The sequence below is a fragment of the Tachyglossus aculeatus genome, chromosome 9 (genome assembly GCF_015852505.1).
Source record: "Tachyglossus aculeatus isolate mTacAcu1 chromosome 9, mTacAcu1.pri, whole genome shotgun sequence".
In the NCBI taxonomy this organism is placed as follows: domain Eukaryota; kingdom Metazoa; phylum Chordata; class Mammalia; order Monotremata; family Tachyglossidae; genus Tachyglossus; species Tachyglossus aculeatus.
In genome coordinates, this window is record NC_052074.1 from 63,762,770 (window position 1) to 63,778,799 (window position 16,030).

The 16,030-nt window shown below is 42.3% G+C and overlaps 1 protein-coding gene and 1 non-coding gene across 2 annotated transcripts in view; one reads left to right on the forward strand and one right to left on the reverse strand.

The window, feature by feature from the left end:
* ZNF804A (zinc finger protein 804A) overlaps positions 1-16,030 on the reverse strand; it is a 334,205-nt gene that overhangs the window by 241,912 nt on the left and 76,263 nt on the right. The window lies entirely within an intron of this gene.
* On the forward strand, positions 4,016-4,153 carry LOC119932680. The gene has a single exon (XR_005452421.1). It is a non-coding gene; the product is annotated as a small nucleolar RNA SNORA7 (small nucleolar RNA).

Consider the following 16,030-nt stretch of genomic DNA (forward strand, 5'->3'; position numbering starts at 1 on the left):
TCTTGCTCTTTCCTCAATGTCCTAATCAGCTTGAAACGCCTACTTTCTAATAGTCACCTTATTGTTGATGGTTAACATTGAGTGTCGGCTGTCTTCCAACATTTTGTCTCCCTCCATCCACAGCTGAGGTGCAACTGTGAGAAGCAGCATGGCATAGCAGATTGAGCACAGGCCCAGGAGTCAGAAGGTCACGGGTTCTAATCCTGGTCCAACCGCTTGTCTGCTGTGTGACCTTAGGCAAGTCATTTCACTTCTCTGTGCCTCAATTACCTCATCTGTAAAATGGGGAATAAGACAGGGGGCCCTAAGCGGGACAGGGACTGTGTACAACCCGATTTGCTTGTATCCACCCCAGTGCTTAGTACAGTGCCTGGCACATAGGAAGCACTTAACAATACCATCATTATTATTATGATTATTATCTGTGGTTTTCTTTCACTGTGGCTTCCATCTTAGTCTCCTTACTTAAATCAATCAATCAATCAATCAATCGTATTTATTGAGCGCTTACTATGTGCAGAGCACTGTACTAAGCGCTTGGGAAGTACAAATTGGCATCACATAGAGACAGTCCCTACCCAACAGTGGGCTCACAGTCTAAAAGGGGGGAGACAGAGAACAGAACCAAACATACCAACAAAATAAAATAAGTAGGATAGAAATGTACAAGTAAAATAAATAAATAAATAAATAAATAGAGTAATAAATATGTACAACCATATATACATATATACAGGTGCTGTGGGGAAGGGAAGGAGGTAAGACGGGGGGGATGGAGAGGGGGACGAGGGGGGAGAGGAAAGAAGGGGCTCAGTCTGGGAAGGCCTCCTGGAGGAGGTGAGCTCTCAGCAGGGCCTTGAAGGGAGGAAGAGAGCTAGCTTGGCAGAGGGGCAGAGGGAGGGCATTCCAGGCCCGGGGGATGACGTGGACCGGGGGTCGATGGCGGGACAGGCGAGAGCGAGGTACAGTGAGGAGATTAGTGGTGGAGGAGCGGAGGGTGCGGGCTGGGCAGTAGAAGGAGAGAAGGGAGGTGAGGTAGGAGGGGGCGAGGTGATGGAGAGCCTTGAAGCCCAGGGTGAGGAGTTTCTGCCTGATGCGCAGATTGATCGGTAGCCATTGGAGGTTTTTGAGGAGGGGAGTAATATGTCCAGAGCGTTTCTGGACAAAGATAATCAGGGCAGCAGCATGAAGTATGGATTGAAGTGGAGAGAGACACGAGGATGGGAGATCAGAGAGAAGGCTAGTGCAGTAGTCCAGACGGGATAGGATGAGAGCTTGAATTAGCAGGGTAGCGGTTTGGATGGAGAGGAAAGGGCTTCTCCCTCTATTCTGTAAGCTTCTTGCGGGCAGGGAATGTCTCTACCAACTCTGTTGTATTGTCCCAAGGGCTTACTACAGTGCTCAGCACATGGGAATCGCACAATTCATTCATTCATTCAATCATATTTATTGAGTGCTTACTGTGTACAGAGCACTATACTAAGTGCTTGGAAATACAAGTTGGCAACATATAGAGATGGTCCCTACCCAACAATGGGCTCACAGTCTAGAATAAATATGATTGATTAATTGATTGGTTGATTTCTCCGCCTACATCTTGTAGAGCAAAGGTGTAATACGATCAATAGAACTTTTCTACTACACTGTATGTCTGGGTTTCACTGTTTCACTGACATGCAATTTAAAATTTGGTATGGAGGTGACACTGATGGAGCAGTTCTTAAAGTTGAAAGTGGCACTTGACAGAAAGAAATACAGAATAGTGCTAGGTGAATTGGAGTGAACTCCAAGGTTCAATTTGCAAAGAGTTGAGCAACAGATGAGTAAGATGAGCAGCTTGAGGGGGGAATGACACAGGCTGTCGTATTGTTTCTGGGCAAAATCTGGACCTCTTGTCAACCGTGGGAGTGGAGGGGGAGTGGGGAAGGATGAATTAAGTCTGAGTTCAAGTTACCAGGTATCTAGAAACCTGTACTACAAATCCAAAGATACGGGGAGCTAAATCGAGCTGAAACGGAGCACGCTTTATGCCTTTTCAAGCATTGGCAGCAATAGGGTCCATGCAAAGGAGATTTTCAGATAGCCAGGACAGATCCAATGCCAGGATGCTTCCATGTGCCCTGCTGCCTTTTCAGTGATTCAACTACCAAAAGCCTGAGCTCCTTACATCCATAAGGCTTTTATTTATGAGACTGGGCATAGCACAGTCAGCAGAAGAAGCAGTTGGGCCTAGTGGTTAGAACATGGGCGTTGGAGTCAAAGGACCTGGGTTCTCCTCCCTGCCCTGCCACTTGTCTGCTGAGGGATCTTGGATAAGTCACTTAGCTTCTCCGTGCTTCAGTTACCTCATCTGGAAATGGGTAAGCCCCGTGTGGGACAGAGACTGAGTCCAACCTGATTATCTTGTCTCTACCCCAGCGCTTAGTACAGTGTCAGGCACATAATAAGTGCTTAACAAATACCATTCCAAAAAAAAAAAAAAGTAGAACATGCACCAGAGTTGGCTTTCCAGTTTTGATGCTTTGCACACTCAGCTGTCCTGCATATTCAAAAACCTGCCAGGTTATTGTAACCCATTTGGCCGCCTTACCTAAACTTTCATCTTTGGATGCACCAAATCTATTCTCTCCACCTACTCTCTCTCTCTCTCTCAACTCCATTTACTCTCTCTCAAATCCACCCCCTCCCCTAAACTCTTCCTACAACCCCTGTCCCTCTGTCAATCTTACATCACCTGGTGGAAATTCAGACACAGGCCCACACCATCATCTGAAATTCATCTTCGCTTACCTAACCCTGTCCGTCCCTCTGCTCAGCAACTTTACATGTCCTCCTCCCACCAAAGGCTTGATCTACGGTCATGGTCACTGGTTATCACTGAAAGCACCTCCCTCTAGCTCATTTCAACCACAATAGGCCTGTCAATATGAACCAGTAATGTCAATGGTGGTCATAATAACTTTGGTATTTGTTAAACATTTATTACACACCAAGCTCTATACTAAGGACTGGGATAGATACAAAATAATCAGATCCCACATGGTGCATACAGACAATGTGGGCGTGAGAAGAGGCATTGAATCCCCATTTTGCAGATGAGAGAACTGAGATACAGTTAAGGGACTTACTGGAGGTCACACAGCAGGTATGTGGAGGAGCAGGATTAGAACCCAGGTCCTCTGATTCCCGGTCCCATGCTCTTTCCACTAAGCAATACAGGGGCTTTCTTTCTTTTCCTTTTCTTTCCAAAGTCCCAATACCCGGATATAAATATCTTTTATAAGAGCAAAAAAATCCTCAAGACCAATTTGCACAGTTTGGTTCAGAGGAAGATGTGACACCATTAGCTTAAAGTACAAATTGTGGAAACATTTAAACTATGTCTAATAACTTAGACTAATGCCCATGTATAGTTACCGTTATAATTCAAAGTGTGTCACGGTAATTGAACTAGAAAGTAGAAATTGCAATGACTTCAGGAACCATCATGTGACACAGTCTAGCCTGGGAAGTCCTTGTTACGAACTCTCGGTTTGCAATTCAATGTTTATAGCCAAATATATTTCAAAGGTAGATAATTTGTTCCAGCTTAGATACCCCAAGACTTTTCTGATATTGATGCAAAAAGAATCTACTATAGTCGCCTTGTTAAAGCACACTAAAATGAGGCTACTGTAAATTCAGCGTGAACGTGTCAAGTTAATTTTCCTCCCTCGCCTCTGGCTAATTAGCACAAATTAAATTTTATGCTAATCTCCCTGAGATGATGGAATGAAGTATGGAAATGTAGTATTTCTGCTGATCACAGAAAATTATACTCTCAATAGTGATGCAACATAAATACACCAAAAATGCGTTTCCCACCTTTTCTGAGAGAAATTCACCGTGGAACTAAAACTGGGACTGTGATTACAACACTTTTCAGGCTGGTTACTGAGCAAATGTTCATTTCACCATTCCACAGCTTAGTATCTCAGGAAGTGTGTTCTCCTTTTGGAATCGGTAGTTTAAAAAACACTTCTCAGGGTCACACCTGGAGAGTTTCCAGTCCTCTACCAGTCTCAACTACGGCAGGGAGAGTCAAGCAGAGGCCTACCCATTCCATTCCTAGCTTGGCCAGTGGTTAGCGAGTGGAAGACAATCTGCTACAAGTCAAAACTCACCCGTGCTGGGCAGAAGTAGCATGGAAGAGAGGCGAGGGTGGAGACTCAGGTTTACTGCACGGAAGGAAGCAATGGTAAACTGCTTCCGTATTTTTACCAAGAAAACGCTATGGATCCACTACCAGAACAATTGCAGACGGAGTTGGGGCATTCTGGGAGAGATGTGTGGCATCGTTATGGTTCAGACACAACTCGACAGCATAACAAGTTTAAAAACACCCAGCATCAGGGTACTTGTCACCACCCAGGGCCCAAATCCACTTTTTGGTTAAATAATGTAGTTTTAATAATAACAGTAATTCTACTTCTAATCCTTTCTTTTGTTCCAAAAAAACAATGTCCTCAACATGATCTTCTCCATGGAAATTGATTCCCTCCTTCCCCCACCACCCCAACAATTTTGCGCTAGCAACCTCCATCCCTGGATACTTCCTCTGCTTCTGTGCTCATTCTGCAGAGTGCTAGTAGACAAAATTAGCACCAGACAAACTTTGGCCACAACAATTCATCCTTGCTTGCTGTAACTCTGCCCTTTCTTCCATACACTCACCTAACTTCACCTCCTAAAATGACTCCCATGCCTTTCGTCACCTTCAATTATTCCAGATCTTCCACTCCATCCTGAGGCTACCAGTACGACTTCTTCCCCAATCCCTGGACCTGAAGAATTTCCAACTACAATGTTAATTCATTCATTCATTCATTCAATCATATTTATTGAGCGCTTACTGTATGCAGAGCACTGTAGTAAGTGCTTGGAAAATACAAGTTGGCAACATATAGAGATGATCCCTACCCAACAACAGGCTCACAGTCTAGAATGAAATTGAAGCCCTTGAGTTTCCCAAAATTCCCTCTCCATATCCTCATCTCTGTCTCACCCCTACACTAGGTCTCTCAGCTTTCCAATCATCTCTCTAGAAGAGATATCTCACCCACTCCTCTGTCTTCATTCCCCTTTAGCAACCTAAAACCACTTGCTTCCAGCCTTCACCCCTCCCTAATCATCCTCAATAAATCCTCTGATGGCTCCTTCCCTACTGCCATCGAAAATGCCCAACTCTCCCCCTGTAATAGAACAGCCATCTTCAAATCCCACTGTCCTCTCCCATTTCTCCCCATTTCCAAGCTGCCATTCCTGTTGAAACATCTGGAAGAAAGTGTAAACACCCACTGTCTCCACTTCATAGTAATTCATAATAACTGTGGTATTTCTTAAGCATTTACTCTGTGCAAAGGATGGTATTAAGCTTTGGGGTACATACGAGTTAAACAGATTGGACACAGTCCCTATCCCACATGGAATTTACAATCTAAGCGGAAGGGAGAACAGGTAACAAATCTCCATTTTACAAGTGAGGAATTGGAGGTACAGTAAATTAAGTGACTTGCCCATGTTCTCCCAGAAGGTAAATGGATAATAATAATAATGATGGCATTTATTAAGCGCTTACTATGTGCAAAGCACTGTTCTAAGCGCTGGGGAGGTTACAAGATGATCAGGTTGTCCCACGGGGGGCTCACAGTCTTCATCCCCATTTTACAGATGACGTAACTGAGGCCCAGAGAAGTTAAGTGACTTGCCCAAAGTCACACAGCTGACAACTGGCAGAGCCGGGGTTTGAACCCATGACCTCTGACTCCAAATCCCGGGCTCTTTCCACTGAGCTAAGCTGCTTCTCCACTTCTCCATTTCCTCCCTTCTTCACCCACCCACTACAGTCTAGATTTCTGACCCCTTCACTCACTGACACGGTGACCTCCCCCCACCACGGTCGTCACCAATGAGCTTTTACTTACTAAATCTAAGCGTATTCCCCCTATCTCACTGACCACTCTCAGTCATTTTGGCTGACTCCTCTTTCTCCTCTCATGCCTCAATCTGCATGTTCCTCAAGGCTCTGTTTTGGGTCACTTGGTTTTTACTTCATATTTTCTCCTTCAGTGATCTCACCTGCTCCCACATCTTCAGCTATCATCCGCGAAGAAATTCCAAATGTATCTTGCTGGCCTTCAACCTCTCCCCACATCTGCGATCTTGAATTTCCTCTTGCCCTGAAAACAGCTCCATACTTTGTCTACCAGCATCTAGAGTTTGACATACCGAAAACTGTAATCCTCATCTTCCCTTCCAAGCTCTCCTCCACCTAACCTTCGGGTAACAGTCGACAACGTGGGCATTATTCTTAATTATCTACTCTTTTTCGACTCCCTCATCCAGGCTATTCCTAAATCCCAATGGTTTGTCCTTCTCTGCACACAGTAAACACTCAGTAAACACAGAGAAGCAACATCGCCTAGTGCCAAGAGCCGGGACTTCTCAGGAGTCAGAAGACATGGGTTCTAATCCCAACTCTGCACTTGTCTGCTCTGTGACCTTGGTCAAATCACTTAACTTTTCTGTGCCTCAGTTACTTCATCTGGGAATAGAGATTAAGCGCTTAGTGCAGTGCTTGGTACATAGTAAGTGCTTAATATCATAATTATTATTATTGTTGCTACAGAGATAGATACGAAAGTGCTATCGGGGCTGGAGGTGGGGTGAATATGAAAGTTCTTAAGGGGGATAGAACCAAGTTCATAGGTGACTCTGAAGTTTTGTCCTGCCTCAGTGGGGCAAAGGTCTGCGATGAGGGTTGGGATTGCAGTAGTGGTGCTGGTTTGATGGTTTGGAGACAGTGACGTAGCTGGATTGTCAGTAAAAACTGGGAGTATATCAGAGCAGTCTTATCTCAGCAAGAATCGTGTGACTGCAACGCCAGTGCTGATTCAGTATGCTAGTCAGCCGAAACTGGGTGAAAATGCTGCAAATCTGCAGGGTTTTATTGGTTAACCGCCTGGCCGGGTTAAGAAGCAAGGTTCCTACATTCATAATGAATGCTTTTTCAGAACATAGGAAAACTGTATTAGCCTAAATGAATTTCCTTCTAGATAAGTCGATTATTTCTAGACCCTTTTATTGCCATGTAAAGATACTATGGATTTTCTTTCTTTATTAATACAATGGAGGTATTTATCCTCCATTAGATCTAGGACTAAAGCAATATTCTTTCCTACATAGTGAAGTGATATCTGTGAATGGGCTTGCTTACTTTTACAGTCAATCACGGACTGGTACTTATTGAATGCTTAACTGTGTGCAGAGCGCTGTAGTAAACGCGAGAGTACAATTCAATGATAAAACAGAGTGGGTAGACACATTCCCTGCCCACAACAAGTTTGCAGTCTAGAGGGGTCTTGTGTGCATGTAGTGGTGGGGGGGGTGCAAGAGGGGTAGGGGAGAAGGAGGGATGGGTGGGGAAGGGGTGACTCACTGTTACCAATCCTTAAAATTTCACACAAGATTAGCTGTTCGGAATCAACCCTCTGTCCCACTTTGGTGTTTGATCTTGGCACTTAGTACCAGGCTGAAAATTTCACATTTCTCTATTCATATAGTGCTCTCCTGGCTCTAAGAGGGTTTTTTGTTTTGTTTTGTTTTGCTATTCTTGTTTATTTATCTTAGATCCTATGAATCAGATCTCAGTCATGAGGTAGCAGTCAAGGAGGATTTGCCAGACCAAGAAAAACTCTAGTTCTGCCATCCACCTTGTGTTCCCTAATATTCCCAGAGCTCAATGCTCTATTCTATCATGCTCCATTCCGTTTGTTTTCATCCTTCACATTAATCTCCCTGTGGAAGAAGGACGTTTATTTGACAGACATTTATTTGGCAGTGCTATTTCCTTTGGTCACATTCACTGAACTCTGTCCTCATTTGTATACAAACTCCACAAAAAATGCAAGTAATTTCAACATGTGATCCAGGAAAACTTACATAGTTCAAAGGATAGATCTTACTAGAGCTCTCAGAGTTCTAGTGTACACTCACAGGTATAACTCAGAGTTATATGTGAATATTTTGATTAAACCAATTAAACCATGATTGAAAATTGTGTAAAATGAGAAAATCTGGAAAATGAGGATTGAAAGCATGAGCCCTATGTGGGACTGGGACTGTGTCTAACCTAGCTTGTATCTACCCCAACGCTTAGTATAGCGAATGACACAGAGTAAGCACTTAACAAGTACCATTTTTTATTTCTATTTTTACTGTGTACAAAGTACTGTACTAAGCACTTGGGAGAGTACAATAAAACAGAGTCAGTAGACACTTTCCTTGTCCAGAAAGAGTTTACAGTCTAGAGGGGGAGACAGATATTGACATAAATAAATCATTTATAATATATAATTTACAGGTATATACGTAATCAATCAATCCATCAGTGGTATTTATTGAGCACTAACTATGTGCAGAGCACTGTTCTAAGCACTTGGGTGAGTACAATACAGAAGATTTAACAGACATGTTCCCTTCCCATCAATTTAAGGTGGGGCTGAGGATGGTGCAATGCCAAATGAAAATTAATAATAATAATGGTATTTGTTAAGCACTCAGTATATTTCAGGTACTGTACAAAGTGTTGGGGTGGATATGAGCAAATAGGGTTGGACACAGTCCCTTTCCCACATGGGGCTCACAGTCTTAATCCCCATTTGACAGATGAGGTAACTGACAGAGAAATTAAGTGACATGACCAAGGTCACATAGAAGACAAGTGGCAAAGTTAGGATTAGAACATAGATCCTTCTGAGTTCCAAGTCTGTGCTCTAACCACTGGGTCACGCTGAGGTTATAGATCCAAGTGTCACTGAAATCAAAATGCCACTGATAAACCATATTTTAAAATTTCAATGATTAAATTTATAATCAAGAGAAAAATCTAAATTCAATTATGGTACATTCCCCCGGAAGACTGCCAGTCTTCGTGGGCAGAGATTGTGTCTGTGAACTCTATAATGTTGTATTCGCCTCAAGGAATTAGTCCAGTTCTCTTCACACAGTAAGCACTCAATAAATATCATTGATCAATTGATCGAGGTAAATACTGGAAGCCTATATAAGACAAAGGGATCAGCATTTCATGAAACGTAAGGTATACATTTCAAGAACAAAATCTTGCATTTATTTTCTGTAGCTATTTTCCCTTAGATTGCAGCATTCCACATTAATTTTATTTTCATTATTCAGCTCGCTCTTATTTGTGGGGTTTTTTTCAATTTGGTTTTGTTTCCTCATCTTTTCTTTCCCCAAACCTCACTCTACCATCCCCAAGATACTGACAATTTGATTTCCTTGCTGAACAATTTGTACCAAGGAATGCTGTCAGAGACCCCAGATTCAGATTCTAAGCTGCAAACACTTGTTTTTCTTGTCAGGGCTGAAGGAGTAGAAGCACTAGAAAGTGAAAAGCCAACAACCAGCATTTTATGAACACTACAGAGGCCTCAAGTTGCACTGCCTCAGTGCTAAATCTCAGCATTGGGAAATAAATGAGGCAGAGCAGTATGGTCTAATGGAAGGAGCATGGGCCTGGGAATTACAAAACCTAGATTTTAGTACCATCTTTGCCACTGGCTTGCTGTTTGACCTCGGGCAAGTCCCTTAAGGTTTCCGTGCCTCAGTGTCCTCATTTGTAAAATGGGGATTCTCTTTACTACTTAGACTGGAAGTCCCATTTGGGACAGGGACTCTCTTCAGTCTAACTTGTGTCTACCCCAGTGCTTAGAACAGTGCTTGACACAAAATAAGAACTTAACAAATAAAATTTTTACAAATGAAGGCGAGAAGAGAATAAGGGATTAGTGGGTAGGAGAAACAGGTGTCACATAGTTTAAAAGAGCACCAGAGTGTGACCTTGGGCAAGTCATTCTGTGACTCAATTTCTTCATCTGTACAATAGTTACAAAATATCTATTTTCCCTCCCCCTAAGACCATGTGGGATGGGGATCATGTCCACAGTGATGATCTCATATTTACCCCAGTGTTTAATATGTGCTTGATATATAATAAGCATTTTTAAAATAAAGGGAAAAGTTAGTTGGCTTGGGAGAGTATTCTTAAAAATTGAATTTGACAATTGCATGTTATGTTTTCACCATTTTAAACTTTTTAAAACATATTAATTATCAAAAAGCTCTCAAGGCATATCTCTTCCTTTTCAACTTATTCTACGAAGCCATGCTAGAGAGTGCAATGAGGAATCTGGATCCTAGCACAAGAGAATGTTTTCAATCCTTCAGGAAATTTTTCCAACTGGACAAGCCGCAGGCATCACTGAAAGGCCTACAGATGGTCATTTTGGGTGGCTGTGTATGACAATGATATCCTAGAGGAAAATGTCCAAGAAGATGTGTGAACATCAACAGAGGATTGCAAATAACTTTGCAAAGCTAACCTAACACAAGCTAACCTAACACTTGAAGAAAATCACAGGAATATACAAGCCTGAAGCTGGAGAAACACATAGCCAAAGCTTCCATCGGCAACACAGAACTGAATATTTTCCAAGGTGTACACTATGTAAGAACTTAAATGTTGTCCGACCCTTTTTATGATTGGGTCACTTCATCCAAGACTCCTCAAGTATTTCTTTATTAGATTCAGAAGCACATGCTTTGAGAGACTGATAAACCACTTGCCTCATTCAACCAGAACAGGATTAAGAACAGTAATATGAACATGGATGCTTCTAGAAAGTTTGCACTCCAGTGGAAAACAGAGGACATAGAGGTAAACTGAGATTCATTTGCTAGCTCTACAAAAGTCCTGATAATCCTACTTCAGATGGGTTTCCAAACTGAAAAACGGCCAAAGTCCAAACGTCATCGGCGTGATAAACCACCAAGAATAATAAAAAAGTACAGAGAACTTTTACGGGAGACTCAATCCATAGCTCCGGCTCATATGGCCAGCCTGAACGTTTTGCTTGGGCAAAGGTGTGTAGAGGGTTTAAAACTGAAATAACACCGAATTAGATGACACCCCTTACGTTTTTCCAATCAATCATTAAGAAGAACGAATTGAGCTCAGAACATGAAATGCTGTACTAAGTGCTTGGGAGAGTAGAGAGCTTGTTAAGCAGCACGGCCTGATGGAAAGAGCATGGGCCTGGGAATTGGGGGACTTGGGTTCTATTCCGGCTCTAACACTCTTCTTGTCTGGGAACTTGGGTAAATCACTTCACGTCTCTGTGCCTCAGTTACCTCATCTATAAAGTGGGGATTAAGTAGTGGAAGCATGATGAAGATTATCTTTCCTGTCTCACAAGCCTGTAACCTTGGCATTATCTTCGACTCATCTCTCTCACTCAATCCACAGTCCGTCACCAAATCTTGTTGGTTCAACCTTCACAACATAGCTAAAATCCACCTTTCCATCTCCATCAGTCAGTCAGTTAGTCAATCATATTTATTGAGATCTTATTGTGCTCAGAGCACCGTACTCTTGGAAGAGTATAACAAGGTAACAGACACATTCCCTGCTCACGACAAGTTCACAGTCTAGAGGAATCTCCATCCAAACTGCTACTACATTAAGCCAAGCTCTTATCCTATCCTGCCTTGATTCCTGCATCAGGTCTCCCTGTTGACCTCCCTGCCTCCCATCTCTCCCGTCTCGAGTCCATATTTCACTTTGCTGCCCAGACAATTCTTCTACAAACTGTTTAGTCCCTGTTTCCTGACTCCTCGAAAACCTGCAGTGGCTGCGCATCCACCTCCACATCAAAATAGAAAAACTTCTTACTGTTGGCTTTAAAGCACTCAATCACCTTATCTTATCTTACCTCCTACTATAACCCAGCCCCCACACGTCTCTCTTCTGATACCAACCTACTCAATATACTTCAGTCTTTTCTACCTTGCCTCCAACTTCTCGCCCCCATCTTGCCTCTGGCCTCAAATGCCCTCCCTCTTCATGTCTGACAGACGATCACTCTTCACACCTTCAAAGCATGTCTCCTCCAAGAGGACTTCCCTAAGCCTTCACTTTCTCTTTTCCCATTCCTTTCTGTGTCACCCTTGCAGTTGAATTTGCACCCTTTAATTATCCTTCCCTCAGCACTTATGAACATATCCATAATTTATTTATATTAATATCTGAATCCCCCTCTAGACTGTAAGCTCACTATGGGCAGGAAACGTGTCTACCAACTCAGTTATATTGTTCTCTCCCAAGCTCTTAGTATAATGCCCTGCACACAGAAAAGGCTCAAACAATACTATTGATTGACCAATGAAGCTCACAGAGACTGTGTCCAATCTGATTATCATGTAGACACCCCAGTGCTTGGTAGATAGTGTGCACTTAACAAATACCATCATCATTATTATTACAGTAGGCTAGTAGACATGATTTCTGCCCTCAAGGAAAACAAAAATCACTGGGAAAAAAAGACATCCCTTTTTAAATAGAGATACATCATGCTTGTCTCCTACTGCTGTCTACAAATTTTGTGATGGCACCAGGTGAGACCAGTATGACATACCTCAAGAAAGGGAAGGTTTCCTTTATTTTTTCTTTTTTTTTCCAGTGATTTTTGGTAAAGTCACACTACGGATCAAGCACTGGGGTGTATACATGATAATCAGACTGGATTCAGTCCCTTTGAGCTCTGAGTTTCATCAATAAATCAATTTTACTGAGCACTAGGATAGATATAAATTACACAATCCCTGTCCCACATACGGCTCACCATCTAAATCCCCATTTTACAGATGAGATAACTGAGGTCCAAAGAAGTTAAGCAATTTGCCCAAGGTCACACAGGCAAACAAGTGGAAGAGATGGGATTAGAACCCAGGTCCTCGGCCTCCCAGGACCATGCTCTTTCCATTAGGCTACGGTGCTCCTTTTGAGAAGTTATGAGAGGATCGTGAGGGTAAAACAGTCCCAGGTGTGGCACTCAGCACGCACCACACAACAGAGGACAATCTTTGTGTGAACACAGTGTAGTCCAGACTCTACATTCTACTTGGCCTTTCCAGCCATACTTAAACCTTAGAGCAACATCTTCCCACCAGTGACTTCCTTGTAAAACGCCAAGGATAAACAGCTAAAGTAAAAACCATTTCTCCAGACTCATTATGTGTAATCTTCGTTAAATATTTGTAATGTTCATTAAATAAAGCAAATACCATTTCTCATCGCTGTGGTGTCAGAAATTTAGCCATATTGCATGGACTCACTACCAGCCCAAATTGCGCTTAACTAGTCCAATGGAAGGTCTGAAAAATGCTGACATTTTCATAGTAGTTTAATAGATAATTCACTTTAGATGAGCTTCACTATTAGATGCTATTTCAAGAACCTGCTTAGTTAATGAAAACATTGAATTCTTATGTTAATGGGGTCACTTTTACTCTAAAATCTCTAAGGAATCCCTTTCACCAGTTTCCGACTGGGTTTGATTTGTCTTGGATTACTTTACTTGCAGATTTTGCTATAGAGCCTAAGCAGTGAGGAATGCACTTAAAATACATTTCCTACTCAATCATTTTATGGAAAGACATTTCATCTTGATAACAGCAAAAACTGCAGCCCCTTCCAAAAATTAACCAATCAACAGTATTCAATACATATTCCCACCCCTCAGGAAGATGGCAATGGTATTTACTAAACACTTTCTGAGTGGAATGTTCTGTACTAAAACATTTGGTAAAGAAGAATAAAAATATGAGACGTTCTCTACCCACAAGGAGCTTGCATTCTAAAGCGGGAGACAAGCAATTATTTACTAAGAAGGGAACACTAAGCTGAGGAGGATAATAATTACTAACAATAACAATGATAATAATAATGATTCTGAAGGTATTTATGTGCCAGGCACTGTGCTAAGCTTTAGAATTAACAAAAGATAATCAGATTGGAAACAGTCTCTGTCTAACATGGAGGTCACATTCCAAGAAATCACATTCTAGGTGAGATATCAGTTATTTCATTGGGCCTCACTGGGATTTAGGATCAATATAAAATAGTGCTTATTCAGGGTCACCTACAGAAAGGGTAATGGAATAGGGGAAAACAAAAACAAAAAGCAAGGCAACCTCTTGTCCTTATACTTAATGTTGAATGAAGCCTGGTTGTCCTTGAGTGAGAAACAGGGAAGAAGCATGGCTTAACAGAAAAAATATGGGCCTGGGTGTGAGAAGACATGGGTTCTAATCCCAGATCTGCCACATGCCTGTTGTGTGACTTTGGGAGGCCTGGGCTTCAGTTTCCTCATCTGTAAAATAGGGATTCAATACCTGTTCTCCCTCTTTCATAGACTGTGAGCCCTGTGTGAGACAGGAACTGTGCCCAACCTGATTATCTTGTATCTACCCCAGCGCTTAGTATAGTGCTTGGCACATAATAAGCACTGAACAAATGCCGTCATCATTATGGCTATCATTATTGATTTCATCCCCAGTTCTATCAATTTGAGGAAGTTTCTTAGTAGTTGGGGGACAGGGACTGTGTCCAGTCCAATTTGCTGGTATCCACCCCGGTGCTTAGTACAGTGTCTTGCAAATAGTAAGTGGTTAACCAGTACCACAATTATTATTATTATTCCCTTACCTACAGTACTGTTCAAGGATCCAGTGAGAATCCGTGTGCCCCATAACCTGGACCATGATACCACCAAATTCAGTCCAAGATGAGTGAGGTGTTGAGCTTCCCCTACCCTGAAGACTTGAAAAACTATACCAAAAGAATGCACCAATCTTAGTGATAGTAAACATGATTTTTTTCCCCACTTCAGAGGGGAAGAATGTCTGCAGTTGGCCCTGACAAGAATTATCTTATTTTCCCTCTATCCTTCCATCCTCTCCCTCACCTGAGGGGCTCTGGGGAAGAAGCAGCCCTGTCTTTAATCTAAATAATTCAGGCAGGTATGCCAGCCTTGAGACCCAAGGAGAGAAAATGATGAGCTAACAGCTACCTAGGCCTCTAATACTATTAATAATAATAATATTAGCAGTATCTGTTAAGCACTAACTATGTGCCAGGAACTTTGCTAAGCACTGAGGTGGATACAGGCTACTCAGGTTGGACAGAGTCCCTGTCCCACAAGGGGCTCACAATCTTTAATCCACATATTTTACAGATGAGGCACAGAGAACTGAAAAGACTTCTCCAAGGTCACAAAGCAGACAAGTGGAGGAGCCAGGATTAGAACCCAAGTCCTCTGACTCTCAGGGCCGTGCTGCACTAGCCTTCTGTCCTAATTCCTCATTCCACCTGCCTGTGGACTGAGGGGAAAGGAAGATAACAGCACAAAACTCCAGCACAGAAACTGAGACATGAGTTTCTGCAGAAGCAAAACAGTGCAAGAGAGATTTTAAAAAGCCCAAGTTTAATTTATGAGCCGAGAGGGTGTTACATATGTAGAATTTCTTACACCAACTAGAGGCATATTTTTGCTTTACCAGACTCATGCTCCATGTCACTGGAGCAAGTGTTTTGTGCCCAAGCCAATTTAGGGTCTATTACTGAAATCTGTGGCGATGGCAATCAAATAATCCCTTTTCATTACCACGTTCATCATCATAATATAAGCTTGTTGTGGGCCGGGAATGTGTCTCTTTATTCTTATATCATTCTCTTCCAAGTTCTTAGTACAGAGCCTTGCACACAGTAAGCACTCAATAAATATGACTGAATAATAATAATAATGGTATTTGTTATGTGCTTACTATGTGTCCAGCACTGTTCTAAGCGCTGGGGTAGATACAAGTTAATCAGGTTGTCCCACATGGGGCTCACAGTCTTCATCCCCAGTTTACAGATGATGTAACTGAGGCACAGAGAAGTTAAGAGACTTGCCCAAGGTCACACAGCAGACAAGTGACGGAGCTGGGATTAGAACTCAAGTCCTCTGACTCCCATGCCCGAGCTCTTCATTGATTGAATGAATGAGTAAATCTCCATCATCATAATTCTCTCCATCCTCACCATCATCATATCACCTGCTCATTATCATCATAATAACAGTAATTACGG